Raw genomic sequence first — 9,010 nt, 5'->3', positions numbered from 1 at the left:
TGAATAAAAGAGGAAGAGTATACAGTCCAACGCTCGATTGAAAACGAATCCTATCAATGACGTAATAGGATCAAGATGTCCCGTTTATCATGACCGAAAGAGAATCTGCACATAACTTGTCAAAAGAAAAAAAATCACATAACTTACATCAAGCATGTAAAAAAAAGGGGGAGGGGGGAGGGGTAAGAGCCTAAATTTTCCAAATGTTTTTGTACTTCTTACGTCGTCAGCTTACATTTTGTGTAACTATATGTACATTTCACTGTGATAAATTATAAGGGCTGTAAATTTTTTCCACTACCTCTCCTCCCTGAACACAAAATCTAGAATACGTGCCTGGGTCACATCAATCAATCAAAAAAGCGAAAGATTAGCAGCACCAAAGGTAACTGATGCGGTTCGCCATTTCAAATGGAGTCATCGTTTTGCTTCCCATGTGGTTACATTTTCTTTTTATTACAATTATTTAGTTCTTTTTTTCGCTATTGATTATAACTTTTGGATTTTTATCTTCTGTCTCTTATTGCTACATATTTAGCTTATTTGTTATCAAGATCAGTTTTTACTTTTTTAAATATATTTTTCGCTCTGATGACGGCTTGGCAGAGGTTTTCGATTAAACATCTTGTCTCGTTTATTTCACTGGAAAACAGGTTTCTCGTTGTTTCTTTGGCAATTCTTGGTTTTATTGTGTTTCAAACGTGGACTTAGAACTTAGTTATGCTTAAAAATTGTCTTGTGTAAAACCATATCAGTTTTTGGGCCTTTTGGTTACGATTATTTGAATATAATGAGTAAGCACCTATTGTATTCGTTAAAAAAAAGAAATTACTAGCAGTTTAGTAAAATCTACTAGAACTATTTTCTCAAGTATATCACGCAGATATTGCCAAGTATATATTTCACCTTCCCCCAGTGGACTCGAAATACAAAATTGACCAAACATTACAAGATCACGGAACCATATGTAGCAGTTGAGAAGCAAATTTAAAATCATGATTCAAAGATTCATAACTACCAGTGGCACAATACTTCTACAATAACCGGGTGATTTTTTTTTTTAGTTGTATTGTTTATATTTATGTAATGTTTGGTTTATTTGTTGACTCCTTTGATTTGGTGTGTTTTGTGATTTTTCTTCAGTTTTTTCTTTTTATTGTTATATTTACTCCGTTATTATTTTTGTTAATTAAACAGGTAATAAATAAATTCAATTTTAACTTAGTATATTAATCTAAAGAGCTGGGGTTTATCCAAATTTTTAAAAACCGATTCCAGTCTCCTGAAAGTTTTTTAACTTACCAAGACTAGACGCTCAATTCCAGAGCCGGCGTCAAGTAACAACGATGGTAAACACGTGTTTGTATTGTAAAATTTGATTACAAATAATTTCAAAAGTCAATTTTATATCAAAAATAAAATCAAGGCTATTAATAACCCAGAACACGTTGTTATTGCTTTTTACCAATTTAATACTTAAAGCAATATTAGATTGAAGATAATATATTTCCCTCGTAATTTTGATTCCAATTTGCCATCCTGTTACAAGTAATAAATGCTTTAGATAAGCTAACTGCATTGTAAAAACTTTACCTTGATATAGGCCCAGGAAATTGGAAGAATGGAGGCGGATCCATACTGAGCTGAGCTGACAACTCCAAAAGGTCTACTCTCAGTTGGCAAGGGGGTGACTACGGGGTGACCAGGCAAAAATGGGGCTAGATGTGACTTTCTGAAATAGCAAAGGCAATGATCATTAAATAGAGGACCCAGTGTTGACGTTAACTGATACCCATTTTTATTATTATACACACTTGCGTAGGTGACATGGTATGCTGGAGCAGAACATAGCCACGGGAAATTAGTTCTGTTTATAGGGATTAATAGATATTTTCCTTCGTTGGATAACTTCTTATCCTAGGAGGACCCAAAAGAATATAGGCAACTTATAAGCGTGGAAACTGGCGGGAGTGCCGATGGAAAAAGAAAAAACCAACGCCATCTAGCATTTGGCGTTTCTTCGCATTTTTGCAAGCTTCACAATTGTATTTTTTCAGACACCTGAGGATCAAGCACTTATAACTAAAATAGTTTTGCCAATTACGCTAGTTTTACCTTATTAGAACAAGAAAGGCTAAAGACTAGACGGTGTCGGTGTTTTTTTTTTTGTTTTTTGTTTTTTTTTGTCGACACTAGCATCAGTTCCACTCTTGTAAATTATCTTTGTAAGTTACTAAGTTACCTGTCTTTGGCAGGACTTATAGAGCCAAATTCTCTAGTTAGCCAAAAATAATTTAGTGTTTGTAGTCTAAAAATTAATACACCGCCAAGTATCCTTGGTTTTAAGGTTTTTGTCCCCTGTGCAAGCTTTTGGTATGGTATTTTCTGGCAGTTCTATTTAATTCTTCATAGTACGGCAACGATCTTGCTAACATTCAATAGAGTTGAAATATAGCTTTGTCCATCTATGAAACTTTATTTTAAGAATATTCTTTGTTTCTTAATACTAAAAAATTACGTTTTAAAATTGTTTGAAAATGTTTCAAAAGGGGAAATTTTCCTGTCCTTTAAACAATTTTAAATCGTTCTCTAAGACAAATTTTGAGTAATATCATAATTCTTTGAATGAATTCACAATTTTATCTTTTAGTGTAAGGTACAGCTGTGGGTTGGAAACAAAACTATATATCTCATAGGTAAAACAAACCTTAAGTTTGCAAGACCAAATAACACGGCTTTGGGTTGATGTTGAGATCTTTAAAATTTTCTATTTGTATATTTACAGAACCATGAACGAATATTCTTTGTGACAGAGAAAATGTTTAGCTCACTTTAAAACTGAACTGTCGAAAGCCTTACGCCATTATGTTAACAACAATAGGGTCTGTTTGTTTGCAAAATATTTTATTTCTTGGGCAGGTCACCCAAATATTGAAATAACTAGCAGCAGAGCCTGTTGGGCGAGAGGTACATAAAAGAAGAAAACGGTGTGTATAATCTCCTGTGAGAAACGTGAAACAATCGACTCCAACCATATAATACCTAATGAGAAATATTGACTTCAGGTACCCGTTGGAAAACGTAAATTATCAATATCAAATACATGGTACGAGTTCGTATTCTAAAGCCAATATTTTGATAAATAGTCTATTGTAAATAGTTTGCCAAATTTGTCAATATACTGCTTCCCTCTTCCTCGACCGTGAATTAACCTGAGAGAGAACCTCCAACAGGTTGAACCCTAACCCACCGCGAATTAGCATGAGAGGGTTGACTCTAGTTCACCATTGTCGAGTGATAGCCATGAGAGGAAAATTTTCAAGTAAGTCAACCCGTAGTCAACCTGCGTGTGTTCCCCAGCGAGAACCTCCAACAGGTACGACTCTAGTTCGGCATTTGTGAAGGGACACACATGCACGGAAAGGTGTAGCATAAATGGGAGACAGTAACAACGGCAATCAAAGGGATAAAATTAACCCTTGACTGGGCTGCCCACTTAATTCAACAATCTGTCTTGGCTTTTTTCTACAATTGGCCATGACTTTGACTTTTCCCACAACTATTCCCTCTTTTTTAAATTCAAAAATCAACAGATAAGTCAATCCCTCTTTTTAAAGGAGGAGACCCAACAGTAACTGATAACTATCGACCAATTAGCTTACTTCTAATTTTTTCGAAAATATATCAAAAGCTAGCTCCAAAAAGACTGTATGAATACTTTGAAGCTAATAAAAGTCTTTCTGATAAACAATATGGATTTCGGAAAAACAGATTCACTGAACTCGTAATTACGGATCTTATAATCAATATAAAAGAAGCGCAAGATGACGGTTTATACTCCCTGACGATTTTTCTAGATTTAACAAAAGCTTTTGATTGCGTTGATTTTGACATCCTTCTTGAAACATTAGAAGGATATGGGATAAAGTCGACGTTTCTTGAATGGATTCGGTCATATTTAACAAATAGACGTTGTAAAATACTTGATAATGGTATCTTATCAGATTCATTCGATGTAACTTGTGGGGTGCCCCTGGGATCTGTTCTTGGACCATTACTTTGTTTTTATTTATGTGAATGAACTTTCGGCTGATATCCCCTTTGCATATGTAATAAATTTTGGGGACGACACAGTACTATTTCTAAAACATAAAAACCGTGAGCAACTAATTACAAATGCTGAAGTTTGCCTCCAGGCAGCAACTGAATTCTTTGAAGAACGGTTGCTTTCCCCTAATACAAAAAAGACGAAGTATATCATATTTAAACATGGAAATGACCCAGTTTACGACAGCAAGATAAATACGGTAGACCATGAGGAAATTGAATTGGGCAATCCACATTAAATTTCTTTGTATGAAGCTGTCAAGAGCCGTTGGTGTTCTCCATAGACTGAAATTTGTTTTTACCCATAAAATATTACTGATCCTATATTTCAGTCTATTCCACACATATCTTTTATATGGGAAAGCATTTGGGCTTCAAATAATAAGTCAGAATGGAAGCAAGTTCAAATTCTTCAGAATAAAGTTATACGTGCAGTTTGCAAGCTTGAGCATTGTCAGAGTGTGAAGGCGTTTTTAATAAAACTTAAGATATTAAATGTAGCTCGACTTCGAGAAAAAAAGATTGCCAAAACTTTATATAAAGTAAGCACAAAAACCGCACCTGAGTCGTTTATGTCGGTTTTTCGAAGGAATGATGAAATTCACCAACATGATACTAGACATGCATCGTAACTAGTTACAGAAACGAGACGTCTCACGTCATCTGATTCTTCAATCAAATTTATCGGACCGAAAATATGGAATTATTTCCCAAATACTTTGAGAAATGCTGATAACCTACCAGTGTTCAAAAATAAGATTAAAAGCTTCTTATTGGAAAATATTGAATTAGATCCTAACTTATTCTACCGATAGTTCTCTATATTTGTTTTATTAATTTATGTTTGTTTTCTTTTCTTTTCCCTTCTTCTTCTTTTCTTTCCTTGCCTTATATTTATTTTCTTGATGAATAAATGAATGCTGTCACCCGTTACGGGCAGTGCTCTCTTAGGGTGTAGTTAGTTTACAGTGTGTGTTTTGTTTTTTTGTTAATAAATAAATTGAACTGGAATTGAACTGAAGACGATGGGTCCAGTGAAGATGTTAAAAGTAGAATAGCCAAGGACCAAGGTTTTTTTTTCAAAGTTGACAAAAAAGTCTGAATGAATAGAGAGATGAGTCTGCGATCCAATATTAGAATATCAGAAGCTCCAGTTCATTATTAGTATATTATTAATAATATACTAATAATAAACTACTATAAAATGTACTATAAATGTACTCTCCAGTAAAATGTACTATAAATGTACTCTCCAGTAAAATGTACTATCCAGTATATTAGAAGCACCACTGTCACTCCTAAAGATGGAGACAGGTTTGCTAGATGTTTTCCACAGAAGTTGCCTAGGGATTGTTTTGAGAACCTGACTGACTGACTGTATTTTAAACTGTAGGTTGTATGAAAAGTGTGGTTCAATCCCACTTACAGGGCTATAATAAGAGAAAGGTTTTGATCGCTAGGAGACGTTCTGCGGACGAAGGATGAAAGATTGCCAAGACTGTCCTTTTCGGCCAACCGTCAAGGGCCAAACAGAAATCAGGTCACCCTCGGTTGGGGTGGGAGGATCTCGTAAGGAAAGATTTAAGGGAAATGGGAATTTTCTGGGGGGTGTAAAGAGGAAGGCTGTGAATAGATTGTACTATCCAGTATATTAAAAGCACCACTGTCACTCCTAAAGATGGAGACAGGTTTGCTAGATGTTTTCCACAGAAGTTGCCTAGGGATTGTTTTGAGAACCTCACTGACTGACTGTATTTTAAACTGTAGGTTGTATGAAAAGCGTGGTTCAATCCCACTTACAGGGCTATAATAAGAGAAAGGTTTTGATCGCTAGGAGACGTTCTGCGGACGAAGGATGAGAGATTGCCAAGACTGTCCTTTTCGGCCAACCGTCAAGGGCCAAACAGAAATCAGGTCACCCTCGGTTGGGGTGGGAGGATCTCGTAAGGAAAGATTTAAGGGAAATGGGAATTTTCTGGGGGGTGTAAAGAGGAAGGCTGTGAATAGATTGAGATGGAAGAGAAGCGCGTAGCAATGTTGGCCCCAGGCGACTTGGTGCTGCGGTGATTCATCAGAAGTAGTAGTTATAATAGTTTGCTTCTATTCAAACTTTTGCAACTACAAACTCCCAGCGCATGGCTATTCCACTTAATCTAAGTTTTAAGATTATGTTCACTTACTACCTTTCCCAAGTGCAAAAAACTCCCTATTCCGTGGGTTTTGTACTGCATCCACCATTATGTCTGATAATATTACCTAAATTATTTCAAGCTGTCCGGTATCCATTCAGCCAATTGGTTCGGGACCCAACATCACCCCTTTATCATCATTTCTTCCTAGTTAAAGCAGCTTACATTTCTTAACGTTAAAGGCTTCCAACCGACACCAAGATACAAACTATGGAACAAAAAGGTTATACATGGTTATTTTAAGTGAAGAAAATCATAGGTTTTAGCAATTTTTTACGGGTCGTCACAATAGAACAGTTTGATCTCCTTTCCTGTCTTAGGGAGGAGAGACTCATCCAACTGTGAATCATCGTTCCGTACATTACCAACAAGTGGCACCTAAAATCACTTTTATTCTTCAAAACTTCCAACTCCAAGCTCAAAACAAACGTGCCCGAGCTTCACTATGATACGGCTAAAACAATAAATAATGAGCTATCCTATTTTGGTGGACAGCGAGTCCCAAAAAATTGAAGACTGTTATCATACACACATCTACACAGTAAGAAGTTCTGACAGCATTCCTTACGAGGAAATTCTAACAATTTTACCCACATTTTTGTAGACCCCTCTACTGATCATTTAGAGAAGCCTGTCAGATTTATCTGTGTGCGCGTTGCCACCAAATAAAAAGTGTTACGAAGAAAAAAAAATAGCTTACCTAAGCAGAAGGACTAAGGCCAACTGAGAGGTAAGACAATTGGGAACATGCGCCCAAGCACTACTAGTTCGCTTTGAAAGCATGGTGACCTGAAACATAAAGTCAATTACCTTATGACTTCCTCAGAAGCATATCTTTTCAAACATTTCATGTATAGATTTAATTAGTAACATAAATAAAACGAACTCTAAATTGATGTAGTCAGTGCAAGAATTTTGTAGCGTTTTAAGGGTTGCTTTCAGACAATCTAATATATTTTCTGAAATAATTAGAAAAGGTTTTTATTCGATCTTGTGGATTCAATTCGAACAATGAGTCGTTCTATAAATAATTGAGACATATATAAATCGTTTATTAGCCAATGCAAACAAGTCTATATAAAACAAATGGAGGAAATTCAAAAACAATTTAATAGTGAAAATAAATGTCCACAATTTGCTGGTGTTTCCTTATGAGCTTGAGTGCGGTGAGTGTTTAAGTGAGTGCGGTGAGAGTGAACTTGAGTTCATCAGGGTATTTGACAATGGACTCTGTCAAATTGGCTTCTACAAAGATTATCCATTGTACAATGGCAAAACAGACTTTTACCTTAGTGTTGGTGCTTATTTTGAAAGGGAAATTTTTGTGACAATATGATGGTTAAAGTCCGTCAGATACTTAAACGCTAAAGTCTAAAACATAAAAAAAGGACTTGGTCAGATTTATTTCTGAAAGGCTCAAACAGCAATTCTATGCTGCGTTTCATGAAATTTTTCAACTATTCGTCTATACAACAGTTTTATGACTATTACACCAAGCTTATTGTTTTACTAAATATAAACAAAAAAGACAGGACTTTAGCCAGCCAAAACTACAAATATGACAGGAATATAACCAGCGACACAAAACAGCTTACCGAATTAAAATACGACTTGTTGAATCCCTAAAATAATAATAAAAATATAGACGTCTCAAAATGCTTCCTGTTCAGTTTATCAAACCACGGAAACCCCTTTACTGTATGACATAACCTAAGAATAATCTTTATAATCGACGGTCCAACGAAGTCTTTGCGATAGGCCTAGCTTTATATTCTAATTAAATAAAAAAAAAAAATTTTTAATGAAAGTAAGGAGCAACATTAAAACTTAAAACGAACAGAAATTACTTCGTATATGAAAGGGGCTTTTCCTCCTCAACGCCCTACTCTTTACGCTAAAGTTTGACTCTGTCTCTGAATACTTTTTTAAAACAGTAAGAAACTTTAGCGTAAAGAGCAGGGCGTTGAGGAGGAAAAGCCCTTTCAGTTTTTTCGGTAGAAAAAACTTTTCATATTTTTTTCATTGTTTTTTCAAATAATGCTAGAAAATCCTGCGCCCCCTTCATTGAAATTCTCTTCCCCCATGAGAGGTTCCTCCATGGAAATATCCTCCCACGTAACCCCCCCCCCTCAATTCTCCCTCCTAAACCAAAAAAAAATCCCCCTGAAAATATCTGTACACTTCCCAGTAACCATTACTATATGTAAACACAGGTCAAAGTTCGTAACTTGCAGCCCCTTCCACGGGGACTGCGGGGCAGTAAATCGTCCCCAAAGACGTAGTTATTAGGTTTTTTAACTATGGTGAATAAAATGGCTATCTCAGAATTTTGATCCGGTGACTTTTGGGAAAAAATGAGTATGGGAGGGGGCCTATATGTCCTCCAATTTTTTGGTCACTTAAAAAGGGCACTAGAACTCTTAATTTCCGTTAGAAACCCTCTTGCAACATTCTAGGACAACTCAGTCGATACAATCACCCCTGGGAAAAAAACAAAAACAAAAAAACACGCAACCGTTTTCTGTCTTATGGCAAAAAATAGGAAATTCCACATTTTTGTAGATAGGAGCTTGAAACTTCTACCATAAGGTATTCTGATACGCTGAATCTAATGGCGTGATTTTCGTTAAGATTGTAAGACTTTTAGGTGGTGTCTCCCCCTATTTTCTAAAATGAGGCAAATTTTCTCAGGCTCGTGACTTTTGATGGGTACG

General features: G+C 35.8%; 1 long non-coding RNA gene across 1 annotated transcript in view; it reads right to left on the bottom strand.

The window, feature by feature from the left end:
- Positions 1-1,599: 1,599 nt before the first annotated feature.
- Positions 1,600-9,010, bottom strand: part of LOC136032867 (uncharacterized) — a 114,546-nt gene continuing 107,135 nt past the window's right edge. The window contains exons 2-3 of the long non-coding RNA XR_010618796.1: positions 6,997-7,085; positions 1,600-1,732 (exon numbers count right to left, since the gene is read on the bottom strand). This is a non-coding gene — a long non-coding RNA (uncharacterized LOC136032867). The remainder of the gene's footprint in view (positions 1,733-6,996; positions 7,086-9,010) is intronic.

This window comes from Artemia franciscana, chromosome 11 (genome assembly GCF_032884065.1).
Source record: "Artemia franciscana chromosome 11, ASM3288406v1, whole genome shotgun sequence".
Classification (NCBI taxonomy): Eukaryota; Metazoa; Arthropoda; class Branchiopoda; order Anostraca; family Artemiidae; genus Artemia; species Artemia franciscana.
The sequence above is the reverse complement of the archived record's forward strand: the minus strand, read 5'-3'. Positions and strand labels throughout refer to the sequence as shown.